General features: G+C 45.7%; 1 protein-coding gene across 3 annotated transcripts in view; it reads left to right on the forward strand.

Moving 5' to 3' along the window:
• The first annotated feature begins 11,230 nt into the window (after positions 1-11,230).
• The window catches only part of EGFL7 (EGF like domain multiple 7), a 28,563-nt gene continuing 23,181 nt past the window's right edge, over positions 11,231-16,612 (forward strand). For all 3 annotated transcript variants that reach the window (XM_032232852.1, XM_032232849.1, XM_032232851.1), the window contains exons 1-2: positions 11,231-11,475; positions 15,582-15,650. The gene's annotated coding sequence lies outside the window, so the exon portion shown is untranslated. The remainder of the gene's footprint in view (positions 11,476-15,581; positions 15,651-16,612) is intronic.

Genomic DNA, 16,612 nt, shown 5'->3' on the forward strand with positions numbered 1-16,612 from the left:
CTTTCCCCTCTATCCCTCTTTGCTCTCTCATTGTAGAGAAGGATGGGGTGGGGGAAGAGAAAGAGAAAAAGCATTACTAGAAATGTCTCCAGTGGGCTAAGGGCCAGCAAGACTGAAACATATTTTTGCCTTCAAAATAATATACCCTTCAGCTCTTTTTAGGGTCTCCATCATTTCAAGTTGACCAAGTTGAAAAACACTGCTCTAAAATTCCCCAGAATGTAATATTAACAGATTAACAGATATGGAAGGGACCTTGTAGGTCATCTAGTCCAACCCTCCACCCAAGCAGGAGACCCTACACCATTTCTGTCAGCTGCCAGTCCAGTGTCTTCTTGAAAGCCTCCAGTGATGAAGCCCCCACAACTTCTGTTCCTTTGGTTGATTGTTCTCCCTGTCAGAAAATTCCTCCTTATTTCCAGGTTGAATCTCTCCTTGGTCAGTTTCCATCCATTGTTCCTTGTCTGGCCTTTGGGGGCTTTGGAAAATAGCTTGACCCCCTCGTCTCTGGGGCAGCCCCTCAAATATTGGAAGGCTGTTCTTCTGTCTCCCTTGGTCCTTCTCTTCCCTAGACCAGCCATGCCCAGTTTCTACAACTGTTCATTGTGTGTTTTAGCCTCCAGTCCCCTCATCATCCTGGTTGCTCTTCTCTGCACTTTCCCCAGAAATTATTGAGTCTCTCATTTATAATAACAAAAATGCTATTACAAATTTTCACAGTTCTTGAAAACCACGTTGCAATCTCTCCACGTTTTCCTTTATTCTTCCAAAGCAGCTTCTGTCCTACTGGGATGCTCAAGAATTCCCGGGAATGTCAGTTGAAGGCTATTCGGAGGGGAAGGGACAGGTTGGGTGGGGGGTGAGGGGTGATTTCTAGGACATCTTTTTTCACCCTTTGCAAAAGGCCGGCTGAGAGGCCTGCCTGGCCCAATGTGGGATCCCCGAGGCAGTTGGTGTGCACGTGTGTTTGTGCGTTTGTGTAACCACACGGAAGGTGCCCATCCTTGCCACTTCATCCCTAAAAAAAAGTACAAGAACATCTCACACCAGCTCACGAGGGTGTTGCTGGCACTCAAAGAGAAATAACTGAAAGCAAATTCTCTTTCCATTTTCTTCATGCCAGCGGCTTCAGACTTGAAAAGCCACAGTTTGCAGCTCAGAACAGATGCCAGTTTCCTTGTGAACGTGAGAAAGTCACACACGCCTGCAGGAAGGGAAGGCACTGAGACTCCAGCATATTTCCCAAACTTGCTCTCCTCCTCCTCCCCCTCCCCCTCCTCCTCCTCCTCCCCCTCCTCCTCCTCCTCCTCCTCCTCCTCCTCCTCCTCCTCCTCCTCCTCCTCCTCCTCCTCCCTGCTTCCTCAGCAGAAGCGTCCCCCTTCTCCAAGCGTCTCCATTGTAGGAAGGAAGAGCTATTTCCATGATACCAACCGTGCCAAATCAATTCTTCTGCCCCCTCCCCGCCCCCCCCCCCCAGTTCATTTTTTATACAGCCACGCAGAGTTTGGAAAAAGTGCAGGGAAGAGCAACTAAGATGATTAAAGGCGTGGAGATCATTTAAAACATCTGAGGAACGGCTGCAGGATTTGTGTCTGGCTAGTCTAGAGAAAAGAAGAATTTGGGGGGACAAGATAGCAGCATTCCAGTGTTTGAGGGGCTGCTCCAAAGAAAGGAAGGGGTCAAATTATTCTCCAAAGCACAAGAGGGCAAGACAAGAAACAATGGATGGAAACTAACCAAGGACAGAAGCAACCTGGAATTAAGGGGAAACTTCCTAACAGTGAGGACAATTAACTAGTGGAACTCCTTGCCACCAGAAGCTGTGTGAGGTCCATCCCTGGAGGTTTTTAAGAAGAGACTGGACATCCATTTGTCTGAAATTTTACAGGGTCTACTGCTTGAACAGGGGGCTGGACTAGAAGGCCTCCAGGGTCCCTTCCAACTCTTCTCTTTGTTTGCTTCAAAACACCTTCCCTGGAACAGTTGAGATAACAGTCTCCTTGGGGTTCTGCACACAAAGATAAATGAATTGGGGAGGGGAGAAGGGGAGCACCCAGCTAGTCCCACAATGCACTCCTTTCTCATTGTTGGAAAAACTGCCTCTCTCCCAAAAAATTGTTGGTTAGTCTTTTTAGACTGGAAAGCCAACCCAGCCTTCTCCACCAACAAAATGAAGTGGGAACCATGAACCAGGAAGGGCGGTGAGTGTTATTGCTGTGGGGAGAGGAGGGGGCAGAAGATGAACCCGCCTTGATGGCCAAGGGGCCATATTCAGCAGTGGGGAACTGAACCCCTCTCTCACCCCAGAAGTCGGGGCTGCCATCTGGGTGGGGCTGGCAAGGTTTTCATGGCCCCCGTTCGTCCTTCGGTTTTTATCTGTTTCCCAGCTCATGGCAGGAAGCGGTGCTGTTGCCTTCCGCTATCATGGCCAGCCTTGGTGATCTGTGGGACCCTTCTTCAGCGGAAGACTTGAGATCCACGTCCGGCTTTCTGTCTCCACAGCTGAACGGGGTCCACATTTCCAGAATTGCCCCATTTCGGTGATGGCTCCAGCCTCCCCTCTTGCCCGAATGCAAAAACTGAGAGATTGGCACCAGTTATGTGGGGATGGAGCACCACCAAGAAGTTCTACAGGGATAGTCGAGACTGGGAAGAAAAGGAAAAAGGCACTGGCAAGCTATTTCAGAATATCTGCCCCTACGCTGATTTCTAAACATTTTAGAAATTTGGCTGGGGAAATTTAGTCTCTCTCTCTCCCCCCCCCCCCTCCGTGGGGATGAGACAGTGATTAGTCTCATTCGAGACAACAATGAATCTACATACAGTTGGAAGGTTGAACAACTAGCCTCGGGGTGTAATCAGAACAATCTTGAACTAAATACACTAAAAACTGTAGAAATGATGGTAGATTTTAGGAGAAATACTATACTACCACCTCTTACAATTCTAGACAACACAGTACCAACAGTAGAGACCTTCCAGTTTTTAGGTTCTATCATATCTCAAGATTTAAAATGGGCACCAAAAATTAAAAACGTCATCAAAAAAGCACAACAAAGAAAGTTTTTTGTGCGCCAACTCAGGAAGCTCCAACTGCCCAAAGAGCTGCTGATCCAGTTCTACAGAGGAATTATTGAGTCTCTCATTTGCACCTCTGTAAGTGTCTGGTTTGGCACAGGAACTAAACAGGACAGACACAGACTTCAACAGGTAGTTAGGACTGCAGAAAAAACAGTTGTTACCATCCTGCCTTCCATTGAGGACCTGGACACTGCACGAGTCAAAAAGAGGGCCGTGAAAATATCTACAGACCCCTCACGTCCTGGACATAAATTATTTCAACTTCTACCCTCAAAATGATGCTAAAGGGCACTGCATACCAAGACAACTAGACGCAAGGACAATTTTTCCTCCATGCCATCCCTCTGCTAAACAAATAATTCCTTCAACACTGTCAAACTATTCACTAAGACTGTATTGCTATTCTTCTTCTCATCCTTCCTAGTACCTATCTCCTTTTCTACTTATGATTATAACCTTGTTGCTTGTATCTTACAATTTATATTCTTTTATTTCGTTTCCTAGTGTGGTTTTGATTGCTTATTTAGTATCCCATGACTATCACTAAGTGTTGTATCTTATGATTCTTGATGAATGTATTTTTGTATGTACACTGAGAGCAAATGCCAATAAAGTATTCCATTCTATTTATGTTGGGGGAAAAAAGCAAGAAAAACTCAAGGCAAAGGCAGAACCTACGTTTTCAGAGCTGTTATGCCTTTCCATTTTTTCCATAAAATCAAGAGGGTGACCACACGGAAACCTCACCCCTTCTCGCTGGAGGACTGGGGGATTCTGGGAGCTGAAGTTCGCCCATCTAAAAGTTGCCCGCGGCGCAAGGCCCACTCAACTCTTCAACCACCCTCCAAGGCTTTTGAATTCGATTCCAGGTCCCACTTTCTGTTGCCGTTTGCTCCTGACCTTACGCCCAAAGCAGGTCTAAGAGCCGAACAAATATTTGGCTTGGAAGGGAGGAAAATTGCTTAGAAAATAGGTTTGGGTAAAACCCTTGGGGATGGGAAGTCCGGGGACCTCTGCCCTCTCCAGTGACCCTAGAGGACCTTTGCTGAGTGCTCAGAAAGAGTTCAAAGCAGACCAGCCAAAGAAGCAGCTGAGAAGTCAAAAGCCATCAAAACCAAGCCCCTTTTTTTCAAAGCCCCGAGGGAAGGTCCCTGGGGCCTCCTCCCCACAGCCAGACCCCCTTTCCCTCTTCATTTGGCTTCCTTGAAAACCTGCATTGAGGAACACTGTCCACACACCACTTTCTCTGAGCTTTTCATTTCTATGAATCTATCCAGTTTGTTTGGGGGTTTTCTCCCTCCATTTAAGTCTTTCTATCAACTTCGTATTTTTCACTCAAACTCGGGGTGTTTGAGCAGAAATTTTTGAGCAGAGAAGAGAAACCAGGATGATGAGGGGACTGCAGGCTCAGACATACGATGAACGGTTGCAGGAACTGGGCATGGCTGGTCAAGGGAAGAGAAGGGGACGCAGGATAGCAGTCTTCCAATATTTGTGGGGCTGCCCCAGAGAGGAGGGCATCAGGCTATTCTCCAAAGCACCTGAAGTCCAGACAAGGAATCATGGATGGAAACTACACCAGTTCTGACAGATGGCCATCCAGTCTCCTCTTGAAAGCTTCCAGTGATGAAGCTCCCACAACTTCCAAAGGCAACTTCTGTTCCACAGTTGATTGCTCTCACTGCAAGGAAATTTCTCCTTATTTCTAGATTGAATCCAGGGGTGGGTTTCAGATGGCGTTACTGCCGGTTCGTGCTTGGCTCTTGTGCATGTGCTTTAATGAGCACTGCGCATGAGTGCACATTTCAAAGGAAATTGATCTGCACATGCACAGAACTCCCCCAAAATATGGCGGCGCTAACGGCGCCGACCAGGGAACTGGTTCAGGGGCATGGCCAGCCTGGGTCGCTGCCGGTTCTGTGACTCAGGCCGGCATACCATTATCGGTTTGGCTGAACCAGGCCGAACTGGTAGGTACCCACCTCTGATTGAATCTCTCCTTGATCCGTTTCCATCCATTATTCCTTATCTGGCTTTTAGGCACTTTGGGGAATAGCTTGAGCCCCTCCTCTCTGTGGCAGCCCCTCAAGTATTGGAAGATGCTCTCCTGTCTTCCCTGGTCCTTCTCTTCCATAGACTAGCCATGCCCAGTTCCTGCAACTGTTCATCATATGTTTTAGCCTCCAATCCCTTCATCATCCTGGTTGCTCTCCTCTGCACTTTTTCTAGAGTCTCAACCTCTTTTTTTATAGTGTGGTGACCAAAACTAGATGCAGGATTCTATAATCCCAGCTCAGAGTGGGTTTGATTCCTTATTGCAAGGCTCAGCATGATGGTCTTTGAGTACAAACCAGTTCTTTGGTGTTGTGCTAGCTTGGAAGAGAAGGTTGGATTTTCTAGTGAAATGCCAGATTTTTTTTCTCCTATTTTATGGTTGAAGACAGATGGTTGCATTAACAGAGGGATACAATCAAGTGAGGTGCTAACACCACTCTATAAAGTCTTAGGAAGACCACACCTAGAGTACTGCATCTAGTTTTGGTCACCACACTATAAAAAAGAGGTTGAGACTCTGGAAAGGGTGCAGAGAAGAGCAACCAGGATGATTAGGGGACTGGAGGGACTGCTCAAACATACGATGAACAGTTGCAGGAACTGGGCATGGATGGTGAAGAGAAGGACCAGGGAAGACAGGAGAACATCTTCCAATATTTGAGAGGCTGCCCCAGAGAGGAGGGGATCAAGCTATTCTCCAAAGCACCTGAAGGCCAGACAAGGAATAATGGATGGAAACTGATCAAGGAGAGATTCAACCTAGGAATAAGGAGGAATTTTCTGACAGGGAGAACAATCCATCCATGGAACAGAAGTTGCCTTCAGAAGTTGTGGGAGCGTCATCCCTGAAGGCTTTCAAGAAGAGACTGCACAGCCATCAGTCAGAAAGGGTGTAGGTCTCCTGCTTGGGCAGGGGTTGGACTAGATGACCTACAAGGTCCCTTCTAACTCTGTTAACCTGTTAAATCTGTTAAGACCATGTCCTCCATCTGCACACATCTACACAATTTCCACTGCAGCCACCACCACAGCAGCCCTCTTGGAGAGGAAGACCTGGGCTGCTAAGTGCCCCATTCCAGGAAAGGAGACTATATTTGTCGAGGGTTTCCATGCCTCCCAAGTTCTTCGATGCGAAGGTCACTTGCCTCTTCCCTTCCCAACAAAGTGATTTTTGCTTTCCTGACGCACTTCCTGTTTCCTGCAGGATGAGATTTGCATTGTTCTTCCAAAGCGATCTCCCAATCTCCCCCTTGCATTCACTTCCTGTTTCCAGAGAGGGAAAGGAAACAGAGATTGCTGCTGCTTAGTGTGAATTGTGAATGCTGGATCTGTGGGCACCCGAGGAGGGGCGGGTGGGTGAAGGGAACTGGAAGGAGGAGGGAAGGCTGTTTTGCTTGCTTGGGATAAAAACAATATATTTTGCACAAATAGCTCGCCTGCCCAGATTCTGCTTTCTTGCAGTATCTTTTTATGTATATAGTTTTATTCATTTATAATACAAAGTTAACATACAAAGAGAATACAAAAGCAAGTATTAGTGAAAGTAGGGAATGACAAAGGGAAGAGAGTAGTGGAGGAAAGGAAGGGAAAAAGACGAAAAAAAGGCATTGACTTCCAACTTCTTTGGTGCAGTTGAATAAGGCATGAAGATCTACTCTCAACTTTTTACTTTTTTCATAATAATAGAAACTAGCTGTTTCTGAATCAATAAATCTATCTAAAAACCCAAGGTCAACGTTTCATTTTCTTTTCCCCCCTCGAGCACAAAGTCCAGAAGTGGTTTCCAAGTCCAAGAGCAGTCAATTTAGCCATCTTGGCTAACTCCGTCAGTTATTGCAGCCGTTTCATCCATTGCGGGGGTTGAGGTGACCTCTCTTCTTGCAGCATCAATGGGATTGCAAGCATTAATCCAGCCCTAGATAGGACCTATGGGAAAATCTGCAAGCCTAGGGCCTTCTCCTCCACTTCCCACCTCCAGGGTCCCTCTGGGAGTCCGAACACCTTCTTGAGAACTGAGGGGAACAGGGAGTCCAACAAGCTAGTGAGCAAGGGGGCTAGGGTGTTTATGGGCCCTGAAAAGCTGGAATAAAGAAAAGGAGGGGACCTCCTTCATTCAGGACTTCTGCGGAAAGTAGTCCTCATCATTGAGTCCTGGGTTGAGCCAAGGGGAGAAGGCTTGGGCTGCCCTACACATTCAGCCAGTGTGGGGCCCAACTGGCCTGGCAAGTCCCCAATGGGGGGGCTCAAAACTCCATTGGTCTGACCATGATGCACTTTGGCCCAACTCTTCTTTTGGGAAAGGAATGAGCCATGGGCAAAATTTGCTGGACTGAAGAGGCCAGCTGTCCTTTATGGTGGTTAATCATCCTTCCCAATCTAGCTGTCAATTCAGGGAAGACATGATAGCAATATTCCAATATTTGAGAGAGGAGGGGGTCAAGCTATTGTCCAAAGCACCCGGAGGCCAGAGGAGGAACAATGGATGGAAACTGAACAAGGAGAGATTCAACCTGGAAATAAGGAGAAATTTCCTGACAGGGAGAACAATCAACCCATGGAACAGAAGTTGCCTTTGGAAGTTGTGGGAGCTTCATCCCTGGAGGCTTTCAAGAAGAGCCTGGACTGCCCTCTGTCAGAAATTGTGTAGGCTCTCCTGCTTGGGCAGGAGTTGGACTAGATGGCCTACAAGGTCCGTTCCAACTCTATTAATCCTTGTGATTTATATAGCACCAAGCTGGCACAGTGGTTAGAGTGCAGTAGTGCAGTAGCTGACTGCTAGCTGAAGTTTGCCAGTTCAGCAGTTCAAATCTCAACAACTCAAGGTAGACTCAGCCTCCCATCCTTCCAAGGTAGGTAAAATGAGGACCCAGATTGTTGGGGGCAAACGGTTGATTCTTTAAACCGCTTAGAGAAGGCTGTGAAAGCACTATAAAGCACTATATAAGTCTAAATGCTATTGCTATTTATATTAAAGTCCAATTTTGCATCAGTGCCCCTCAAAGCCAAATTTCAGTGGCCTTTTATGCCAGATGATCTGGTCCAGCTAACTGCAGCAGGCATCATATTCTCTGCAGTGTCTCCACCATAGGGCATTCAGAGATACACTGCTTCTGAAAGTGGAGGCTCCATTTACCCAGCAGAGATATTTGTCTATTTCTTTTTCAGCACTTTCTGAGCTCTCAACAAACCGACTGTGTCTGGATCTGCCAGGTGAAAAGATATATATTCCGCTTGAGTTTCTATCACGGAAAGGAAGAAAGATGTTTCCCCAACCTAAGCGATTCTTTCTTATTTCTGGCTTCTCTGAAATTGTGCAACAGCTCAGGAAGTGGTTTTCTGAGATGCAGTTAGTTTCCATTTATCCTCAAGCTCTGCGGGCATTTGAGAAGATTATTTTTTCATCCTGTTCCCCAAACTGGCAACCTCCCCAAAGTTCTGGAAAGGTACCAGGCTGGGGACCATTGTTTTTGCCGATCGCTAGCAAATTTGCAAAATGCGCAGTCCTCGTGATCAGTGACCATATTTGGAGGATTAAATTATGACGCTGGCAGCCAAGTGGGACCGGTATCCATCCATCTGCTTTACTTCCTGCTTTAGAACGGTGTCAAGGAGCTCGTACGATTGGCACGTCTCTGTTCAATCAATCGGAATAGAGCTAGAAGGGACCTTGGAGGCCTTCTAGTCCAGCCCCCCACTCAAGCAGGAAACCTGGGACCATTTCAGACAGGTGGCTGCCCAGCCTCTTCTTGAAAGCCTCCAGTGATGAAGCACCTACAACCTCTGAAGGGAAGCTGTTCCACTGGTTAATTGTCCTCACTGTTAGGAACTTTCTCCTTCATTCCAGGTTGCTTCTCTCCTTGATTAATTTCCATCGTTTCTTGCCCTTCTCTCTGGTGCTTTGGAAAATAAATTGACCCCTTCCTCTTCTTTGTAGCATCCCCTCAAAATCTGGAATCCTGTTATCATGCCCCCCCCCCCAGTTCTTATTTTCTCTAGACTGGCCAAATCCAAATCCTGCAACCATTCTGCATATGTTTTTTTTTTGTCTCCAGGCCTTTAATCATCTTAGTTGTTCTTCTCTGCAACTTTTTCCAAAGTCTCAACATCTTTTTAGTACTGTGGTGACCAAAACAGGATGCAGCATTCCAGGCGTGGGCTTACTTAGGCTTTGTAAAGCCTAAGCTAACACTTCACATGATTTTGATTCCAGGCCTCTGTTTATACAACCAAGAATTGTTCTTTAAGTGGGGAGTTTTTCGTGTAAATGTGTTTTTATTTTCCGTTTTCATTTTCGTACAGTCACATATATACTGTGCAGAACCAGGGCCATATAACATTAAACAATAAACACAGCCATTCCTCTTGTCAATAATACCCCCAAAAATAGAAACCCAATGTGCCTCTTCGAGTTTTGACCACACTGTATGGCATCACCTTCAAAACAACTCAGGGATCCATGCTTTGCTTTCTTGAAATCCAAACTGGGTGGAAATACAGCTAAACTACGCAGGGCATCTTTAGCACAGTTTCACAATCTTGGCAGCTTTAAGAGAAAGGGACTTCAACTCCCAGAATTCCTCAGCCAGAATTCTGGGAATTGAGGCCTGCTTAAAGTTCCTAAGGTTGGTAAACACTAGGCTAAGGTGTGAGTGAGATTCCAGGTTATTCTTCAGCTAGGGATGTTTCATCCTGCCTTCTGAGCTTCAACCACTGTGCCAGCTTGGTGCTATATAAATCACAAGGATTAATAGAGTTGGAAGGGACCTTGTAGGTCATCTAGTCCTACTCCTGCCCAAGCAGGAGACCCTACACCATTTCTGACAAATGGCAGTCCAGTCTCTTCTTGAAAGTTTCCAGGGATGAAGCTCCCACAACTTCTGAAGGCAACTTATGTTCCATTGGTTGATTGTTCTTCTCCTTATTCCTAGGTTGAATCTCTCCTTGTTCAGTTTCCATCCATTATTCCTTGTCTGGACTTCAGGTGTTTTGGAGAATAACTTGACCTCCTCCTCTCTGTGGCAGCCCCTCCAATATTGGAAGATGCTCTCCTGTCGCCCCTGGTCCTTCTCTTCCCTAGACCAGCCATGCCCAGTTCCTGCAGCCGTTCTTCCTATGCTTTATCCTCCAGTCCCCTCAGCATCCTGGTTGCTCTTCTTGCACTCTTTTTAGAGTGTGGTGATCAAAACTGGATGTGGTATTCTAGGTGTGGCCTTACTAAGGCTTTATAGATTGGAAAGGATGATAAAGGACTGTTGCTGATTGTCTCTTCAGCCCAGCAAATGTAGCCCATGGCTCATTCCCTTCCCAAAAGAAGAGTTGGGCCAAAGTGCATCATGGTCAGACCAATGGAGTTTTGAGCCCCCTCATCGGGGACTTGCCAGCCCATTTGGGCCCCACACTAGCTGAATGTGTAGGGCAGCCCAAGCCTTCTCCCCTTGGCTCAATCCTCCTCTCTGGGTAGCCCCTCAAATATTGCAACACTGCTCTCATGACTCCCCTAGTCCTTCTCTTCCCTAGACTAGCCAGGCCCAGTTCCTGCAACTGTTCATTGTATGTTTCATCCTCCAGTCCCCTCATCATCCTGGTTGCTCTTCTCTGCACTTTTTCTAGAGTCTCCACATCTTTTTTATAGTGTGGTGACCAAAACTGGATGCAGGACTCTAGGTTAGGAGATACCAAGTTAGAAGCTCAGCGTCAGGGTTCCAAATAGCATCCAAAAGTAAATCAGAGTCCAAGACAAAGTATTGCTCAAAGTTCCAATTGATGAAGAGAGCCTTGGCCTGGCCCCGTCTCATGGCTTCCTCCTGAGTCAAGTGGAGGAAACCGGGCATTCCTGAAGTGCCTCCTCTATGCAGAGCCCCTCCCTGACTGAACCTGCCCCCCCCCTCCTCCCAATCCCCCAGCCGCCTCTTCCTTTTGGCATAAGGTGGCTGTTTCGTACCAAATTCCCTGCTGAGCTGTTGGGTGTTTTGCTTCTGCTTGCCCATCTCCTTATCAGGCAGCAGCACTCACCCAGCTTCCTGTCTGGATTGTCCATCCCAGGCCTGATTTATACAGGAAGGAGGACATAAAAAGCCACCCTTCCACTTCCAAGGGGACCATCACTGCAGCTGACTGCCATTGTTCGTGACTTGGACAGCAGAAGCCGGGAGCAGAAAACCCAGAGTCAGCGCCGGCTGGGGTGGGGAAGGCCTTGAACCATGAAGAAGCATAGTTCAGCAGAACCTGGCCAGGGGGCAGCAGGACTCCAGGAGAGCTGGTCGGGGAAGCTGGGCAGAGAAAGCCCCATCCCAGGCCCACCGCAGGAGACAGCTTTGAGCTGACCAGAAGATTCCGAAGGTAGGTATGAGAGTTGATGGTCAAGTTTCCTAAGATGTGGGGTTTGGGGGGCACTTCAATGCAGTGGTGGATCTCCATTGCTGGTTAACTCTCTTCCTGTGGTCAAGTGAGGAGTCTTTGCTTCTAGCAGAGCATATTTGCAGAGAAGTTACTCGTCAAAACAAGATGGGTTGGGTTGGAGAGAGAGAGAGAGAGAGAGAGAGAGAGAGACCCTGAATTGAGCATGCAAATTCAGTTGCTCCTTCTTCACCTGACAGTTTTGAACATAGTGTGAACCGATCAAGGGCTTCGGGTGATGGGTTTTCCTCTGAACACTTTTGCCTGGCTGTTGGGCCTGCATCTAAATCTTTGGCTAGGTTGATCTGTTGCGTGAATCTGGTATTTGGGTCTCGGCTGGAGCCAGAATGAAAGAGAGAAACTGGGGGTCCCCAACGGATGGGGATGAGCTTTACAGTGCCTTCCCTAACTGGATTCATCCAAGGCATATTGAAGCGAGAGGGACAGCAGCGAGACTCTTGAACCCGTGGCTGCCTGTGAAGCCAAGCCACTGAAATGGCCCAGGTTGGTTGGGAAGACCAGGACTGGCACCGAAGGCTTAGCCTGGTTTCTAAGTGAGCCCATCTTCTAGCTTCATGCCAAGTCCTACAAGAACCCATTAAGCTACGCTAGCTACAGATACTACAGGCATAAAAACAGGAAAAGGAAGAAGTTAGGAAAAAGGGGGAGAAGAAGAAAAATGATAAAAAGTGGAATCCAAAAGAGTCCAAAAGAAAAAATTAAAGAGGAAGTAGGGGGGAAAGAGTAGCATTAGTAGATTAAAGGGAATAGTAGCATGATTGGTATTGTTAAGCAACTAATTAAGAAATAAAGAAAATATAATATATTGTTAATTGTAGAAAAAATGGAAAGAAATGCTCTCTATGTCAAACCATAACTAGAGGGTATATATTGTTTATAGTAAAATAGAAAAACATGAAATGAAAATTTGGTGCAATGTTTGAAGGGGCAATTGAAGATATTGTTTATGAATTAAGGAAGAAATGAGTATTTTTAAAAATGGAAGAAAATAATTTGGCTGCAAGTGAAAACCAAGCAATGATGTAAAATGGATTATGTAAAGGAGAGGGTGTAAAAGGGAAGATCCCGTCAACACTTTGTTTCTATAATAGGTGTAAAGTGGTATTAATAAAATTAAAAAGTTTGAAAACGAAAAAAAGCTGAGCCAGCTCAACCTCAAAGCCACTTATGAACGGAGGCACCGCCTGTCTTCTGGCTTAGGGGAGATCTGGTTCTACTTTCCAGTCAGACTCTGGAGGCGGACAAGGGCAGGCAAGGTCCCCAAAAGCTCCATCAAGGGGTGCCTCCAATGGCTGGGCAGCTGCCACTGAGGACTCATCGCGACTCCCTTCAAGGGTTCCCGGGCACGGCCGTCCGTGCCAGAGAAACTGTGTGCTGTACAACGGCAAGGAAATCTTTTTCTGTGCCAGGTTCTCCCAACCCATCTTTTGAGACTTTAAAAATATCTTTAACAGATATTTTTTAAATAGATTAACAGAGTTGGTAGGGACCTTGTAGGTCATCTAGTCCAACCCCCCCTCCCACTCAAGCAGGAGACCCTACACCATTTCTGACAGCAGTCCAGTCTCTTCTTGAAAGCCTCCCGGGATGAAGCCCCCACAACTTCCGAAGGCAACTTCTCTTCCATGGGTTGATTGTTCTCCCTGTCAGAAAATTCCTCCTTATTTCCAGGTTGAATCTCTCCTTGGTCAGTTTCCATCCATTGTTCCTTGTGTGGCCTTCGGGGGCTCTGGAGAATAGCTTGCCCCCCTCCTCTCTGGGGCAGCCCCTCAAATGTTGGAACACTTCTATCATGTCTCCCCTAGTTCTCCTTTTCATTAAACTAGACATACCCAGTTCCTGCAACCGTTCTTTGTATGTTTTAGCCTCCAGCCCCCTCATCATCCTGGTTGCTCTTCTCTGCACCCCTTTGTAGAGTCTCAGCCTCTCTTTTATAGTGTGGGATATTCTGAAAACATGGGGCTTGGAAAGCAACACCCTCTCCTTCGCCTTAGGAATCATGCTTCTACGCATGGTCTCAGTCAGTACTTATTTGAAATGGTATAGGTTCTCCTGCTTAAGCAGGGGACTGGACTAGAAGACCTCCAAGGTCCCTTCCAGCTCTATTTTAACTCCTGAATGTCTAGGGAAAATTTGCCTGGGATGTCTCCTTGTTTTTTTGTCCCCCAAGGATTTTGAGTCCTCAATCTAATTTTGGTTACCAGCAGCTTGCAAGGTTTTGTCCTAATAACCTGCATTATAGTTCATGTGAAAGCACAATTTATACTTCCGTGAGTGGTATCAACTCAGCCAATGGTGATTTGTTCAATAAGCATAAGCAAACTATGGCTTAAGACCAAACATAAGCCCAGTCACTAACTGCAAGATCGTAGCAATGCCCAGAACCTATAGGAGAGAGAACTAATGGACTGGCTTTATTCTTTAGAAACGACTCCCATTTTTCCACGGGGTTATTTGAAATCCTTCTTTGTTGGCCAAGGTCAGAAAAGAATAGAAAAAATTGAAGCTGTTTCATTGTGATTTTCATTTCAACTGATTCTCCACCCCCCCTCAGTTTCAAAAATTCCTGGAAGTCCTAAATAGAGGGTTTTTTTTCCCCCTTTCTGAAAAAGTAGACAATTTGATTTCTTTCCTGTCTTGAAGAAGACATATGTTTGCATGTTTTAAAGGTGCAAAAAATAAATATATAAATAAACTCCCCTATAGCTTCAATTCCCTCCACACCCGAAAAAAATAGCAGGTTGGGACAGGACTCTGGGTTGAAAAGGTCTGAAAACTCCTGCCTTGGGACTTGGGTGAAACTAACTGTCCTTCTACAGCTTGGATAGAACAGAACAGAACAGAAAAGAAAATAATAATTAAAAAGAATAGAATAGAATAATTTAAAAGAATAGAATAAGAATAGAGAATAGAACAGAATAGAAAATAGAATAGAATAGAATAGAATAGAATAAAGAATATAGAAAATAGAAGAGAAGAGAAATAGAATAGAATTCTTTATTGGCCAAGTGTGATTGGACACTCAAGGAATTTGGCTGAGTTTTAGGGAAGAAGAATTGGCTTTGTGTCAGGAGGAATGAATTGGGTGTAGTTGTGAGTTAATTGTTGGGAATTGTCCTTGCGGTAGAGCGGCGGTTCTCAACCTGTGGGTCGCGACCCCTTTGGCGGTCGAACGACCCTTTCACAGGGGTCGCCTAAGACCATCAGAAAACACATATTAAAAAAAAATACGGAAAATATAAAATAATTTTATGGTTGTGGGTCACCACAACATGAGGAACTGTATTAAAACGTTGCGGCAATAGAAAGGTTGATACCCACTGTGGTAGAGGAAATTGCCTTTAGAAGTTGTGGGGGCTTCATCACTTGAGACCTTCAAGAAGGGACTAGGCTGCCCTCTGTCAGAAATGGTGTAGGGTCTCCTGCTTGAGCGGGGGTTGGACTAGATGACCTACAAGGTCCCTTCCAACTCTGTTAATCTGTTAAATCTGAAATCCCACCCCTCTTTCTGGGCTTCCTTCTTTTCTCCCACACTTCTTGCCTCAACCCCACAGCCTAAAATCTTTCCCTGAGAATGGTTGTCTTACTTTTTGGCCTAATAAATAAAGAAGGATGTGATTTTTTTTATTATTATTATTCCCAGTTATTTTTGTTTCTGGCAGAATGTGCTGTCTTTAGCTTAGTTAGGGGGAACACCCCCTCCTCCCCATTTCAACATTGATAGTAAAATAACATTTTATTGGGGTTAAAGAATATGACAAGAGTTATGCCATTGGTTTTTCTAAAAGACCACGGAGGAACCATGCTGAACCAAGCAGAACCAGGAGGACAAAAGGAAAAACTAAAAAAAACAAACCCCTGACCTATTTGTTCCTGTGAGTTTAAAACCCCCAAAAAGCCAATCAGCATCTGTTTAGCCATCTTAAGACGGTCAAGATGGGGACAGACAAACCTTGGCCACAGAGGAAATGACTTCGTGTGCTGAATGGACACTTCAATGTCTGTGTTTTTGTTATTTTTTGCTCTAGCAATAAGAAATCAACACACTTGAAAAGGAAGAAGTTCTATTTAATGATGAATGACCAACACAGAAACAGGTAAGACCTGAAATTAGTTTATTTCCTCTGCTGGCCATTTAAAAGAACTCCAAATTTCCAGGAGCTGCAAGGGTTTTTGTGTGTGTGTATTTCTAATCCACCCTAGGGTGGCTCCGTGGCTAAGACGCTGAGCTTGTTGATCAGAAAGGCCGGCAGTTCGGCGGTTCAAATCCCTACCGCCATGTAACAGAGGGAGCTCGCGTTACTTGTCCCAGCTTCTGGCAACCTAGCAGTTTGAAAGCAAGTAAAAATGCAAGTAGATAAATAGGAACCACCTTTGGTGGAAAGGGAACAGCATTCCATGTGCCTTTGGCATTGAGTCATGGTAGCCACATGACCAAGGAGACAACTTCGCACAGCGCTGGCTCTTTGGCTTTGAAACGGAGATGAGCCCCCTAGAGTCGGGAACCGCTAGCACATATGTGTGAGGGGAACCTTTACCTTTTAATCCGACCTCATTACATCTGCTAAATTTCCCCTCCCATCATCCCCATCCAGCATGGGCAAAAGGAAGGGGAAGATTATAGTAAGTAAGTACGGTTGTCCTGGGGTTTCTTGAATCAAATTTTTAAGGAAACTGGTTTAAGGGAGATGCCCGAAGTCCTTAAAATCCACATCAGAGAATCCACTGAGTAGCCTTATACTATTTCCAAATCACTCCTTAGGTTTTGTTTGCCAGCTGATTTTTATAGGCCTATCCTGGCTAAGTGCTGAAAGCCACTTTTAAGCTGCAGTCCTAATAAGTCCCACTAAAAAGTAGCTACAGTTACACCTTCTAGGAGGCAAGGCTGTGGGGTAGAGAGAGCGAAGGCTGCCCTTGGACATAGGAAAACACTTGTTTTTAACTTGCACTTGAATTAAATAAATGTGATAAAATAAATGCAAGGAGCTGATTATGTTAATGGCATTTAATTAATTCCTCTACATTTAATTCAAATAGAAATTAAATCCCTGTAAGTTTA

The sequence above is a fragment of the Thamnophis elegans genome, chromosome 16, assembly GCF_009769535.1.
Source record: "Thamnophis elegans isolate rThaEle1 chromosome 16, rThaEle1.pri, whole genome shotgun sequence".
Classification (NCBI taxonomy): domain Eukaryota; kingdom Metazoa; phylum Chordata; class Lepidosauria; order Squamata; family Colubridae; genus Thamnophis; species Thamnophis elegans.